Source organism: Aquarana catesbeiana, linkage group LG03 (assembly GCF_042186555.1).
Source record: "Aquarana catesbeiana isolate 2022-GZ linkage group LG03, ASM4218655v1, whole genome shotgun sequence".
Classification (NCBI taxonomy): Eukaryota; Metazoa; Chordata; class Amphibia; order Anura; family Ranidae; genus Aquarana; species Aquarana catesbeiana.
Genome location: NC_133326.1, coordinates 551458824 through 551475104, shown reverse-complemented (window position 1 = coordinate 551475104; position 16281 = coordinate 551458824).

The following is a 16281-nucleotide window of genomic DNA, read 5'->3' as shown; positions in this document are numbered from 1 at the left end:
CTCCACCGTAAGGTCTCTCCACTCGTAGGGACGGGCATAATAGGTTGCACTGGGCCACAACTGTTGATGGCATGTCCTCTGTAAAAATTAAATCAAAAAAATTGATTGGGGAAAAATTCTCTGTGTCCACCTGGACTCCTGGCTGGGCAGTGAAAGGGGGAATGTTGGCTTCTTCTGAATTAGGAGGAAGCCACAAGGGGTTCTGAAGGGCATAGGGAAGGTTGGCATGGGTCCTTGGCCTTTCTTGCCAAGGTATTGCGGTGCTGGTGGATGCCACTGCCTCCTCACCAGAGCGCCTTCATTTTGGCGGGCAGAATATCTTCCTCCTCTGAGTCACTCAGTGTTCCACTACTGAGGACTGGCTCATAATTTATGTCCGACTCAGAATCGGAGTTTGAAAGGGAATTCGAAAAAGAGAGCTCCCTGTTGCTCTCGTCGGCCTGGGAAAGTATTTGGTACGCCTCCTCGGCAGAAAAGCATTTTTGGACATGATTGCTGGTGGTGATGCGACTACACAGGTGTGTGCTAAGCCGGCACTGATGAGGTGGAAGAGATGTGCACTGATGAGGTGAAACAGATGTGCACTGAGGCAGCACAGATGTGCACTGAGGCGGCACAGATGGGGACTGATGAGGTGGCACTGATGAGGCAGCACAGATGAGTACTGATTGCACAAATGTGCACTAATGAGGCGGGACAGATGGGCACTTATTTATGGCACTGATGAGGCGGCACAGATGTGCACTGATTGCACAGACTAGGTGGCACAGGTGGGCACTGATGAGGTGGCACAGGTGGGCACAGATCCCAAATAGGCACTGCACTGATGGGGCACTGTTTGGCACTGTAATTTTGCGTTTTAACTCACTGGAGCACAGATCGCTGTCAGATCCTCTCTCTCCCCTCACACGCGGCCTCTGTGTGAGGAGAGAGCCGGTGTTCTGCCGAGAAAGTTCTGCTCGGCGGATAAGGACCCCCCTCTACTGCGCAGGCGCAGCGCCTGCGCAGTAGGATCCGGCGGAAATAGCCGAAGGTGAATAGCTGAAAATCAGCTGTACATAGCACCTGTAAGAGGGCCCCTCGCGGGCTCGCTTCGCTCGCCACGCTTCGGGCACGGCCTCGCTTCGCTCGGCTCTTTTTGATTCTCCCTCTAGGTCCACTTGGATGGTGGGGAAGGAACCTGGACCTAGGGCGCAGGCACCGTGTACAGCTGATTGAAGAGTTTGAGCTTCGGCTATCTCCAGCGGCTGGCAGTAGTTCGTACTGTGCAGGCGCTGCGCCTGTGCAGTACAGGGGCGGGGGGGCCTTATCCGCCGAGGGAACTTTCTCGGCAAGACACCGGCAATGAGAGATGATCTCATATGTTTACATATGAGATCATCTCTCATTGGCCACGCCGATCGCGCTGTAAATGGCCACTGTGATTGGCCATTTACAGTGATCTGTGACTGGCTGTGTCCAAGGGACACGGCCAGCACAGAATTTCCCCGATGCGCACACGGGGAGCGAGGAAAGGGGAGGACATCCTATGACGGCCTCCCAGAAATTGAAGTCCGCGCTTTAGCCGTCATTCGGCTATGGCCCAGACTTCAAGTGGTTAACTGACAATTGCACGGCCCTGTGATGCTGTACCCAAAATGAATTGTGTCCCCCCCCCCCCCCCACAAATAGAGCTTTTTTTTTTTGGTGGTATTTGATCACCTCTGCTGTGTTTTTTTTTTTTTTTTTTTTTTTTTTTTTTGCGCTGTAAACAAAGACAATTTTTACTTTATTTTTATTTTTTTACTTTCTGCTATAAAAACATATTTTACAAAAAAAATCGAATTTCTTTGCCAATTTAGGCCAATATCTCTTCAGCTACTTATTTTTGGTAAAAAAGATATCCCAATAAGCATATATTGATTGGTTTGAGCATAAGTTATAGCATCTACAAACTATGGGATATAGTTATGGAATTTGTATTTTATTTTTTTTACTAGTAAAGGCGGCGATCAGCGACTTATAGTGGGACTGCATTATTGCGGTTGACAAATTGAACACTGACACTTTTTGGGACCACTGCTATTATTACAGTGATCAGTGCTAAAAATATGCACTGTCACGGTACTAATGACACTGACTGGGAAGGGGTTAAACATCAGGGGTGATCACAGGGTTAAGTGTGCCTAGCTGGTGTTTTACTGTAGTGTGGGAGGTGCTTTTACTAAAGGAAGGCATGCTTGGCAGAGAAGCAGGAGCCATGCCTTCCCTACTGACAGAATGGTGATCTGCCTTGTTTACATAGGCAGATCGCCGTTCTGCCTGTGTACCGAACGATCAGTGGGTGCTGGCTGAAATTGGGTCCATGGGCCCCACTAATGGGCTCCCACTGTGCTTAATCACAGCGGGAGCAATCTGCTGGCGGTACGCCCGATACCCGGAAGTGCAGGATCACGTGTGTATATATACACGTGATCCTGCGCAGTGCAGCCGTCCTGTAGCATTAAAACTGCTATAGGGCGGTTGGCAAGTGCACAAATAATACTACGTTTTTAAAAGCTTCTGTCGGGCAAAGATCAAGTCAGTATGTTGTACACTATATTACCAAGAGTGCTGGGACACCTGCCTTTACACGCACATGAACTTCTCTTGCAGCTCTTTGCAGCTATAACACTTTCAACTCTTCTGGGAAGGCTGTCCACAAGGTTTAGGAGTGTGTCTATGGGAATGTTTGACCATTCTTTCAGAAGTGCATTTGTGAGGTCAGCCACTGATGTTGGACGAGTAGACCTGGCTCGCAGTCTCCGCTCTAATTCATCCCAAAGGTGTTCTATTGGGTTGAGGTCAGGACTCTGTGCAGGCCAGTCAAGTTCTCCACCCAAAACTCGCTCATCCATGTCTTTATGGACCTTGTTTGTGCACTGGTGCGCAGTCATGTTGGAACTGGAAGGGGCCATCCCCAAACTGTTCCCACAAAGTTGGTTTTATGAAATTGTCCAAAATGTCTTGGTATGCTGACACCTTAAGTGTTTCCTTCACTGGAACTAAGGGGCCAAGCCCACACCATAATTCCTCTGCACCAAATGATTTTTTTTTTTTTTTTTTGCTGCTGTGATCTGACGTTAAGAGGGTGGCTACATACATTATGGTCCCACTGTATGTAGGGGCATCCCCACCCCCTCTTGTTCCTGCCCTAGATGGATTAGGGGCTGTGAACTGAGATTTTTAGTGTACAGAACAATGCACATGCTTTCAATGTGCACTGCTCATTCCAAACAGAAGTGAGGGAAAAATCGGGTTCATGAGCTCACAGAGTACATTACAAGAAGGCAGAAAAACAAAGTAAGAAACAATAAAAAAAAAAAAAAAATAGAGTACAGGGCCATTAAGCAGTGGATTTGTATAGATGATTTTGGGTGAATAAGGATATAGTTTAGTGTCACTTTAAGGCCTCATGTACACTGCTGCTGGTAAATGGGGATGAGCCGAACACCCCCCTGTTCGGTTCGCACCAGAACATGCAAACAGGCAAAAAATTTGTGCGAACACCGTTAAAGTCTATGGGACGTGAACATGAATAATCAAAAGTGCTAATTTTAAAGGCTTATATGCAAGTTATTGTCATAAAAAGTGTTTGGGGACCTGGGTCCTGCCCCAGGGGACATGGATCAATGCAAAAAAAACTTTTAAAAACGGACGTTTTTTCGGGAGCAGTGATTTTAATAATGCTTAAAGTGAAACAATAAAAGTGTAATATTCCTTTAAATTTTGTACCTGGGGGGTGTCTATAGTATGCCTGTAAAGGGGCGCATGTTTCCCGTGTTTAGAACAGTCTGACAGCAAAATGACATTTCAAAGGAAAAAAAGTAATTTAAAACTACTGTGGCTAGTAATGAATTGCCGGTCCGACAATGCACATAAAAGTTCATTGATAAAAATGGCATGGGAATTCCCCACAGGGGAACCCCCAAACCAAAATTAAAAAAAAAAAAAATGGCATGGGGGGTCCCCCTAAATTCCATACCCTTCAGGTCTGGTATGGATATTAAGGGGAACCCCGGCCAAAATTTTTTTAAAAAATGGCGTGGGGGTCCCCCTCAAAATCTATACCAGACCCTTCAGGTCTGGTATGGATTTTAAGGGGAACCCCACGCCCAAATAAAAAAAAAAAAAAAAGGGTCCCCCCAAAAATCCATACCAGACCCTTATCCGAGCATGCAACCTGGCAGGCCGCAGGAAAAGAGGGGGGGGGGGGAACGAGAGAGCGCCCCCCTCCCCTCCTGAACCGTACCAGGCCACATGCCCTCAACATTGGGAGGGTGTTTTGGGGTAGCCCCCCAAAGCACCTTGTCCCCATGTTGATGGGGACAAGGGCCTCATCCCCACAACCCTTGCCCGATGGTTGTGGGGGTCTGTGGGTGGGGGGGCTTATCGGAATCTGGAAGCCCCCTTTAACAAGGGGACCCCCAGATCCCGCCCCCCTGTGAAATGGTAAGGGGGTACAAAAGTACCCGTACCATTTCACAAAAGTGTCAAAAATGTTAAAAATGACAAGAGACAGTTTTTGACAATTCCTTTCAATGCTTCTTCTTTCTTCTATCTTCCTTCGGTTTCTTCCTCCATCTGGTTCATCTGGTTCTTCCTCCGGTGTTCTCGTCCGGCATCCTCCTCCGCGGCGTCTTCCTCCCTTCTTCTCGGGCCGCTCTGCATCCATGATGGGAGGCTCCCGCTTTGTGACCCTTCTCGTCTTCTGACGGTTCTTAAATAATGGAGGGCGGGGCCACCTGGTGACCCTGCCCCCCTCTGACGCACGGGGACTTAATGGGGACTTCCCTGTGGCATTTCCCGTGACATCAGAGGGGGCGGGGTCACCGGGTGGCCCCACCCTCCGTTATTTAAGAACCGTCAGAAGACGAGAAGCGTCACACAGCGGGAGCCTCCCATCATGGATGCGGAGCGGCCCGAGAAGAAGGGAAGAAGACGCCACGGAGGAAGATGCCGTATGAGAATACCGGAGGAAGAACCAGAAGAAGAAGAAGAAGCCGAAGGAAGATAGAAGAAAGAAGAAGCATTTAAATAAAGGAATTGTCAAAAACTGTCTCTTGTCATTTTTGACACTTTTTTTGTGAAATGGTAGGAGTACTTTTGTACCCCCTTACCATTTCACACAGAGGGGGCCAGGAGCTGGGGGGTCCCCTTGTCAAAGGGGGCTTCCAGATTCTGATAAGCCCCTCGCCCGCAGACCCCCACAACCACCGGGCAAGGGTTGTGGGGATGAGGCCCTTGTCCCCATCAACATGGGGACAAGGTGCTTTGGGGGGCTACCCCAAAGCACCCTCCCAATATTGAGGGCATGTGGCCTGGTATGGTTCAGGAGGGGAGGGGCGCTCTCTCGCCCTCCCCCTCTTTTCCTGTGGCCTTCCAGGTTGTGTACTCAGATAAGGGTCTGGTATGGATTTTTGGGGGGACCCCACGCCATTTTTTTTTTATTTTGGCGCGGGGTTCCCCCTAAAAATCCATTCCAGACCTGACGGGCCTAGTACAGCTTTTGAGAGGAACCCCACGCCATTTTTTTTTTAAAATTTTGGCCGGGGTTCCCCTTAATATCCATACCAGACCTGAAGGGCCTGGTATGGAATTTAGGGGGATCCCCCACGCCATTTTTTTTTTTTTAAATTTTGGTTCGGGGTTCCCTTGTGGGGAATTCCCATGCCGTTTTTATCAATATACTTTTATGTGTATTGTCGGACCGGCAATTCATTAATAGCCGCCAGTAGTTTTAAATTACTTTTTTTCCTTTGAAATTTCATTTTTCTGTTAGACTGTTCTAAACACGAGAAACATGCGCCCCTTTACAGGCATACTATAGACACACACCCCCCCCCCCCCCCCGGTATGAAATTTAAAGAAATATTACACTTTTATCGTTTCACTTTAAGTATTATTAAAATCACTGCTCCCAAAAAAAATGGCCGTTTTTAAAACTTTTTTTTGCATTGATCCTTGTCCCCTGGGGGAGGACCCAGGTTCCCCAAACACTTTTTATGACAATACCATGCATATAAGCCTTTAAAATTAGCACTTTTGATTTCTCCCATAGACTTTTAAAGGGTGTTCCGCGGCTTTCGAATTTGCCGCAAACACCCCAAATTGTTCGCTGTTCGGCGAACTAGCGAACAGCCGATGTTCAAGTCGAACATGAGTTCGACTCGAACTCGAAGCTCATCCCTACTGGTAAACGGACGTTCAGAGGCAGTTGGGTGCTTTTTTCAACTGCCCCTGAGCTCATCCAATGTTATCTTATGTGTACATGTACACAGGTTCGTTTAATGTCATTTTTAGGCAGTTGTGCTTATAGGCTTTTCTTTGAAAGCAAAGGAATGAGTTCAGACGCTGAAGTTTCAGATGCCAAACACGGTAACTCGCGTTTAGCTGCGTTTCTTTTTTAAAAATTTCAAACATTTCTAAACACAAACACGGCAAAATGGATGTTTTAAACGTGGGTTACTATCTGTCAAGTTAAATAGTTCAGGAGAGGTTGTAAAAACGTCCAGTGTACATTAAGCCTAAGTCCCAAAATACTTTTCTTGCAACTGCGGGGTGCATGTTTTCTTAGAGAACTGTCCGATGCAAGCTTTGCAGTACTATAGAAGGAAAGCTGGTTAGGAAGGTGGTAACACAACACAGAGAAATCAGAGGGAAAACATTGTGCTTGGCTGTGTATGGACAGCTTTTAGGCATCATTGGTGGTCCCCAATCAGCAGGAAAGCCATATGTGCTTGTTGGCTACCTTTTCACCATAGCAGAAGCTTAGCAGCTGAAACACCCATTGCATCGCTGGGGGGTGCACATTGCAGGGGCTTCTATCCTTAAGGCTTCTATCTCTAAGTGATTCTTTCTACAAGTGATATGCACTTCATTCTCTGCCTCACCTGATCATTCCTTCTGTCTCTTTACAGGTATGTGTCAGCTCATCCACATTTTCCACCGTTAACTGAAATTGGAATCTGCCTGCTGTCTCTGTGTGTGTGTGTGTCTCTGGTATGTGTCAGCTCATCCACATTTTCCACCGTTAACTGAAATTGGAATCTGCCTGCTGTCTCTGTGTGTGTGTGTCTCTGGTATGTGTCAGCTCATCCACATTTTCCACCGTTAACTGAAATTGGAATCTGCCTGCTGTCTCTGTGTGTGTGTGTCTCTGGTATGTGTCAGCTCATCCACATTTTCCACCGTTAACTGAAATTGGAATCTGCCTGCTGTCTCTGTGTGTGTGTGTGTCTCTGGTATGTGTCAGCTCATCCACATTTTCCACCGTTAACTGAAATTGGAATCTGCCTGCTGTCTCTGTGTGTGTGTGTCTCTGGTATGTGTCAGCTCATCCACATTTTCCACCGTTAACTGAAATTGGAATCTGCCTGCTGTCTCTGTGTGTGTGTGTCTCTGGTATGTGTCAGCTCATCCACATTTTCCACCGTTAACTGAAATTGGAATCTGCCTGCTGTCTGTGTGTGTGTGTGTCTCTGGTATGTGTCAGCTCATCCACATTTTCCACCGTTAACTGAAATTGGAATCTGCCTGCTGTCTCTGTGTGTGTGTGTCTCTGGTATGTGTCAGCTCATCCACATTTTCCACCGTTAACTGAAATTGGAATCTGCCTGCTGTCTGTGTGTGTGTGTGTCTCTGGTATGTGTCAGCTCATCCACATTTTCCACCGTTAACTGAAATTGGAATCTGCCTGCTGTCTCTGTGTGTGTGTGTCTCTGGTATGTGGCCTTCTCTATCTGTTGCCCTGTGCGAACAACCATGACATTATTTGTTTTTCTGGACTGTCTTACCTAAGTTTTATGTGTTGATCTTGTCTTGGCCTCTTGCTATTCTGACTTTTGAAGCAAAAAGTTCACTTTGATTGCCAGGCACTCTTATAGTCACTCATGATTAATTAACGAACTTCAACCCCACCCCTATAACAGTATATATTTGAGCATCCTTAAGGGGTCAGCACATTGCTGGGGGGTGCACATTGCAGGGGCTTCTATCCTTAAGGCTTCTATCTCTAAGTGATTCTTTCTACAAGTGATATGCACTTCATTCTCTGCACTTCAGCGATTGCACGAAGCAAACAATTACAGCAATCTGCACTGGAAAGCAGCTAACAGACTACAGGTGACCCTGTCTCTCTCTTAAGCTCTCCTTCCACTCTGTAACATGCACTCTCTACCACTACTTCTGACACTCCTGACCTCTCTCCTCAAACTCTCTTACCTTCACCCCCCCTCTCCACCCGCCTGCTTATACATATCACCCTGCCTTCTGTCTTCCCCCTACTACTGCTCTTACCAACTCTCGCTCATTCTACATCCATACACTGATAAAACCTCCAGTACTCTGAAACATGCCCCTTCACATAAATCACAGTCCCACATTACCTCCCTCACCCTCCTGCTTCTCCTAATCTCTGGTGACATATCCCCAAACCCTGGGCCACCATCATCTGTCATTGCCCATTGCTCCCATCCCCCTACACCCTCTGGCAGGAGCCGCAACCCACAGAACTTGGTCTCTATTCCTCTTTCCAATACCAGCCCCCCCTTTTCCTGTGCCCTGTGGAATGCACGTTCTGTCTGCAACAAACTCACCGCCCTCCACGACCTCTTCATCACAAATTCCTTTAACCTACTTGCCATTACTGAAACCTGGCTTCATGAATCGGATACTATTTCTCCTGCTTCCCTCTCCCATGGGGGCCTTCTCTGGACTCACTCCCCCAGACCAAGTGGACGGAAGGGAGGTGGAGTGGGAATCCTTCTAGCTCCATGCAGCACCTATCAGGTTCTTCACCCACCTCCCTCTCTGATACTCTCCTCTTTTGAGGCACACTGCATTCGTCTTTTCTCTCCCATTTCTCTAAGAATTGCTGTCATCTACCGGCCCCCTGGACCGGTATCAGCCTTTCTTGATGACTTCTCTGCCTGGCTACCCTACTTTCTCTCTTCTGAAATCCCCACAATTATTCTTGGGGACTTCAACATCCCTGTCAACACTAACACTACTATTACTTCTAAACTTCTCAGTCTAACCTCATCGCTTGACCTGAAGCAATGGATACAGGCTCCTACCCACTCCAATGGCAACACCCTTGACCTTGCCTTCTCCTATCTGTGCACTCCGTGCAACCTTTCCAACAATCCACTCCCACTCTCTGATCACCACCTTATTAGTTTTGCTCTCTCCTTGTCTTCCACCTCTTCTCCCTCCAACCGCCTAACAGGTACACGCAGAAACCTTCGCCACCTCAACCCTTCTCTTCTCTACTCTGCTACTGATCACCTCTATGACAAAATCTCCCCCCTGTCCTGTCCCAACCTAGCTACTTTCGTTTACAACAGCTCACTGTCTTCCTCCCTAGACAAGCTGGCCCCCCTCACTACACGCAGAATTAGGCCCCGACTGCTACAACCCTGGCAAACAGATGACACCAGAAGTCTCAGAAAACGTAGCCGCGCTCTTGAGCGCCTGTGGCATAAGACTAAGACCCAGGAAGACTTCACACAATATAAATCTGCCCTCCTAAAATACTACTCCTGCCTTCACACTGCCAAACAGACCTACTTTATCACACTCATCAACACCTTCTCATCCAGTCCACGTCAACTCTTCTCTACCTTCAACACTCTACTCTGTCCTCCACTGCCTCCACCCACCAACTCACTCACTGCCCAGGAGATTGCCAATCACTTCAAAACTAAGATTGATACAATTCATGAGGAGATCGCCAATGCGCAAAAACCTCCCCCATGCAACACTCCATGTCCACAGATACAATCATTACTTCCCTCATTCAACCCTGCTACTACTACTGAGGTTGCTAAACTTTTATCTAGCACTCATCTAACCACTTGCCCCCTGGATCCTGTTCCCTCGCAAATGCTACGCTCACCCTCTGACTCGATTCTACGCTCTCTAACTCACATTTTCAACCTCTCCCTCTCTTGTGGCATCTTCCCAAACTCTCTAAAACATGCGCTAGTCACCCCCATACTAAAAAAGCCCTCACTGGATCCCACCAATCTCAACAACTTACGTCCCATCTCCTTACTCTCCTTCTCCTCCAAACTTCTTGAAAGACTGGTCTACAACCGATTAAGCGACCATCTGACCATGAATAAACTTCTTGATCCCCTTCAGTCCGGTTTTCGCCCTCAACACTCCACGGAAACTGCTCTCCTTAAACTCTCAAATGACCTACTAATGGCTAAAGCCAATGGACACTATTCTGTACTACTTCTCCTGGACCTCTCTGCTGCCTTTGACACAGTGGACCACCCCCTCCTCCTCAAAAAACTCCACTCCTTTGGTCTCCGTGACTGTACTCTTCGCTGGTTCTCATCCTACCTATCCCACCGCTCCTTCAGTGTCACTTACAACTCTACTTCCTCTTCTCCTCTTCCTTTTTCCGTCGGGGTCCCCCAAGGTTCTGTTCTCGGACCTCTCCTTTTCTCAATCTACACCACCTCCCTGGGTCAATTGATTGCCTCCCACGGCTTTAAATATCATCTCTACGCTGATGACACCCAAATCTATCTCTCCACCCCCCAGCTCTCTCCATCTGTCTCCTCACGCATTACCAACTTATTAGCAGACATATCAGCCTGGATGTCACATCACTTTCTCAAACTCAACCTATCCAAAACCGAGCTCATGATATTTCCTCCCTCAGGTGCCACTTCCCCTGATCTCCCTGTCAAGATCAACGGCTCAACTATCAACCCATCTCCCCACGCCAAGGTCCTAGGTGTAATCCTGGACTCTGAACTAACCTTTCGACCCCACATTCTATCACTATCCAAAGCTTGCCGCCTCTGTCTTCGCAACATCTCCAAGATACGCCCCTTCCTAACCAATGACACCACAAAGCTTCTAATCCACTCCCTGGTCATCTCCCGCCTTGACTACTGCAACTCCCTCCTCATTGGTTTACCTCTAAATAGGCTATCCCCACTTCAGTCCATCATGAACGCTGCGGCCAGGCTCATCCACCACACAAACCGCTCAGCGTCTGCTACACCCCTCTGCCAATCCCTCCATTGGCTGCCACTCAGTCACCGAATTAAATTCAAGATACTAACTATAACTTACAAAGCCATCCACAACCTGGCCCCTAGCTACATCTCTAACCTAGTCACAAAATACCAACCTAATCGTTCTCTTCGCTCCTCCCAAGACCTCCTGCTCTCAAACTCCCTTGTCACCTCATCCCATGCTCGCCTTCAGGACTTCTCCAGAGCCTCCCCCATCCTCTGGAATGCTCTTCCCCAATCCGTCCGATTTTCTCCTACCTTATCCACTTTCAGACGATCCCTGAAAACTCATCTCTTCAGAGAAGCCTATCTGGCCCCCACCTAACAACTGTACATTTATCTTCTCAATCAGCACATCACCCACAGCTATTACCTCTTGTATCTCTTAACCTTCCCTCTTAGATTGTAAGCTCTAAGTGAGCAGGGCCCTCTGATTCCTACTGTATCAAATTGTATTGTATTTGTACTGTCTACCCTCAAGTTGTAAAGCGCTACGTAAACTGTTGGCGCTATATAAATATTGTATAATAATAATAATTTATATTCTTAAAGAATTTCTAACAGCAAAGGTTTTCCACAGCTGAACACTAGAGGGCAACTATATTCCTTAAAATGGAACTAAACTGTATAGGAGCAACACAAACTGAAAACACTATCTAATTCTTAAAGGATAACTAAACGTTTGTTGTTAAAAAAAAACAAAAAAAAAAAAAACAAACGTAATACCTCCTCTGTGCAGTTGGTTTTGCACAGAGTGGCCAGATCCTCCTCTTCTGGGAACCCTTGGTGGAGTTCCTCTTTTTCTCAAGTGCCCCATTGGAGAAGCGCTGTCCCTTGGGGCACTCATGTGGGCCCGCTCCCCTGTCCTGCTGTTGCGTCTATTGACACAGACAGCAGGACTTTGCCCCGACTCCTGCATCATTGGATTAGATTTACAGAAGCGGGAGCCAATTGCTGCGCTGCTATCAATCTATCCAATCAGGACCTGAGACACCAGCTACAGCTGGTGTGCTCGTTCACAACGCTGGAAAGACCAGGCTCAGGTAAGTAAGGGGGGGGGGGGGGTCTGGGGGGGGTGCTGCACTATAGAATGCATTAAGGTGAAAAACCACAGGGGTTTATAACCCCTTTTTAATAATCAAAGCAAACTCGATCATCCATCCACGTCTCCAAGCTTTATTTTGATGAGAATTCACATTAAAAACACCCCTCTACCATTTCTAGCCATGGCCATCTTTAGTAGGGGCAGATTTATGTAGCGTTTACTTCCTGGAATCCATCTGCCCTTAGGCCAACCATGCAGGCAGGAGGGTGTGCTTAGCTGAGAAAACCCCTCCTCCAGCTGAGAGAAAAAAATTTCATGAAGACTCCTGGGATGTTTGACATTTTTATTTTTCGTCTCTCTCTATTGTTCTGTATTTTATGCTTAACTGTAATGTTTTATTGTTACTGTGTTTTATTGTATTTGCTTTGCAGGTATGGTACGTCCTACTGTTATACAGAAAGACGAAGTGCAGCGCTAAGAGTATCTAGCATCTACTAGACAAATATGTGAAAAACAAATAAGGTACTATGTGCATATGACAACATATAAATGTAAAAAGCCGGCAGTAGAACCAGCTATAGTAAATCAAAGTGTCCAAGTCCAGTGTAAACACACATTGCACTTTCTGCAAGAGAAATATCCCTTGCAGTCCTGAAAAAAAGACACTGGACGGGGGGGAGAATCGATAGTGTTAGGTGCAATTTCCCCCCGGACGGAGCGTGCGCCACGAAAAATGACACCAGCCCGGTCTGGCAGGACAGGGCCCAACACCCGGTAATTTTTTTAAATCCTCCAATGCCTGTCAAGTATCCTCTTAATTTCTTTATGCTGTACAGAGAACGAGGTAAAGAAAGACCATTTAAATTGGTTTTCTTCCTGTGCTCTGGGGCAATCCACCAAGAGTGAACTCCTCTCCACCATTCGGACCTCACTAATGGTGGCATCGAGGTGCGAGGGTTTGTATCCCCTCTCAACAAATCTTTCCCTCAGGGTCAGGGATTGGGACTGAAAGTCTTCAATGCTACTGCAGTTTCATCGCATACAGAGAAACTTTCCCTTGGGAACGGATCTGAGCCATTGATGGTGGTGGCAGCTGTCTACTGGGATATACCCGTTACGATCCGTGGGTTTAAAGAACGTCTTGAGAACCAGCTGCTGATTGACCACTGAAATCTCTAAATCAAGAAAGTGGATAGTCAAACAGTTACCTGTTTGTGATCACTTTTACCTCATATGGCTTTTATCCAATAAATCCCATTTTTTTTTTTAACCTACACCATGTGGAGCTTCCTTTTTTCCTTCTCCATGGCCCCATTTTGAACTGCTTCCTTTGGATCTTCCCGTTCCGGAATTGGACGTATGCGGGAGCTGCTCAACTTCCACCTGTGACTACCACTCTTTACCGGTGACCGCGGCCTGTGGGACATCATCCGGCTGGATATCACAGGAGACCATCCCCACATGCCTATTTGATGCACTGCTATACGGTATGTGCGTCCTACGGATCTGGTAAGGGTATCCATTTATTTCCATTGAAGATCTGTGTGCTGTGATATCTGCTGTTGCCTTTCCATTTGAGTGCCCATACACCTTCTGGTGTCTACTGGTACCCTCCTGTTGGAGAAGACGCCTTTCTTACCTCACATGTTATGGACTTTCACTATTCACTTGGACACTTTGATTTACTATAGCTGGTTCCACTGCCGGCTTTTTACATTTATATGTTGTCATATGCACATATGTACTTAGTACCTTATTTGTTTTTCACATATTTGTCTAGTACATGCTAGATACTCTTAGCGCTGCACTTCGTTTTTCTGTATACTTAGTGGACTTGGTTTGTTTGTGGGTCAGCTGCTTCGGTTACTTTGTTGCAATTTTATTTGGTTAGGCTTAGCGCAGCTTTTTCTATATTTGTTACTGTATGTCCTACTGTTATACTGTAATGTTACTTTGTTATTGTTAACCATTATTTGCTTTTTTTTTTTTTTTTTTTGCAGCATGGGTTTATTCTGACAGCAACAGGGTTTGCTCTCACGATATTGTCCCCATGCTTTGGCATATATATTTTTTTACTTTTTGGCACAGATTGTAATCAAAAAAAAGTTTTATTGAGTTAATGTTTTATTGTTACCATTGTTTGCTTTTCAGGTACTCCATTCAGCTGCAACACAGATTTATTTATTTTGACAGCAATAGGGTTTGCTCTCAGGATACGTAAATCCGTGATTCCAGAGCTGAAGGAGGTGATTTCACCACCACAGTTAAAAAAGAGCATATATTTTTTTATTGTGTGCCCATCATTAAAAGTTGGTGGATGCAGGGCGGTATTCTAATGGTGGGCATACCACTGATCAATCGATTTGTCTGGAGAAATTTGTTCTCTTTTTTCGTTTAGCCCACAGGCTGCATGAAAAAAAGAACATTACAATATATGCCCAACAAGCACCAGCGACGTACTGGTATGTTGCTGGACTTTGAGTGGTTATACCAGAATAATGCCTGCAGGTTTAGGTATCCTCTTGGTATTGTTTTTTTCAGCCAGCATTTGGCTTTCATGTAAAAGCAATTCTAGAGGCTAATTGGCCACTAGACTGCTTTTACAAGCAGTGGGAGGGAACGTCCCCTCCCCTTCCACCATCTTCCATGGTTTTCTCGGGCTCTCCTGTCCCACAGGGAAATCAGAGATTGCAGCCAGTGGTTCTGCCAGCTGACCATAGAGCTGATCGGAGACCAGAATAGCTCCAATTATCTCTATGGTCTAAGAAACCATGATGTCGGTTTTGCTGGATATAAACTGCGCCATTGGGAAATTTTGGAAAGCATCTTATCACACCGATCTTGGTGTGGTCAGATGCTTTGAAGGCTGAGGAGAGATCTAGAGTCTAATAGACCCCAAATTTTTCAAAAAAAGAGTACCTATTGCTATCATAGGGGATATTTACATTCCCTGTGATAATAAAAATGATAAAATGAAAGGAACAGTGTAAAAATAAAGTAAAAAAAGCAAAATAAATAAAAAATAAATAAATAAAAAATAAAGCACCCCTGTTCCCCCACCCCAGTGCTCGCGCGCAAAGGCGAATGTAAGTATCAGTCTCGTGTCGTATGTTAACAGCAATTGCACCATGCCCTCGAGAGCAGTAATTCTAGCAGTAGCCCTCCTCTGTAAATCTAAAGTGGTAACCTGTAAGTGCTTTTAAAAATGTATGTAGTTTGTCGCCGCTGCACAGTTGTGCATAATTTTAAAGCATGTGTTTGGTCTCTATGTACTCAGCATAAGATCATCTTTTATATTTGGGCAATATAGTGTGTTTTAGTGCATTAAAATAAAAAAAAAAGTTTTTTGTTTTGTTTTTTTTTACACAGTATTTGAAGTGAAAACACAATTTTTTTTAGAAGAAAAAAAAAACAAGCACGGTTCTTTTCGTGTGAAACGCATCAACTGATCATCATTGCAATTTTGCCTGGCTTATGATAATAAAGAAATTTCTACAGCATCCTCTGGATTCAAGTGTAATCAATTTTTCTTCTCTTCTTTACATTGCCTACGGTAATGAGGCGGGATTAGCACCTTGGACCGGGTGTGTCCATTTTTTGCCCTTCAGCGGTGTGTGCGCCTTTGTTCTACAACCAAAAGAATGTGCTATTTGTGGGGGAAAAAAAAAAGACGCAAATTTTATTTGGATACAGAATTGCATGACTGCACAATTACCAGTTAAAGCAGTGCAGTGCCAAATTGTAAAAAAAAAAACTCTGGTCATTAAGGGGGGGGGGGGGGGGGGGGGCAAATCCTTCCGGTCTCCAAGTGGTTAAAACAAGCCTTTTTCAGGGATCGGCAAGGTGTCCGCACACAGACACTAGTCGTCTTTTTTTTTTTTTTTTTTTTTTTTTTTGGGTCTGCTCTGCTGAGTCTGTCACTGTCAGTCAGACCCTCCCTCACCCCCCGCCGATGTCATTGCTCAACTCCCTCCTGTAGTGCACTTCAGTTATTATATTAAAGTAATTCTAAAGCTTTTAAAATAAATAAATAGGTTATACTTACCTGCGTTGTGCAATGGTTTTGCACAGGGTATCCCCAAACCTCATCTTCTGGGGTGTCGGAGCTCCTGGCTCTTCTACCCTTGCAAGGTTTTTTTCTTAAGAGTAGGGTTTAATTATTTATGTATTTTATTTTTT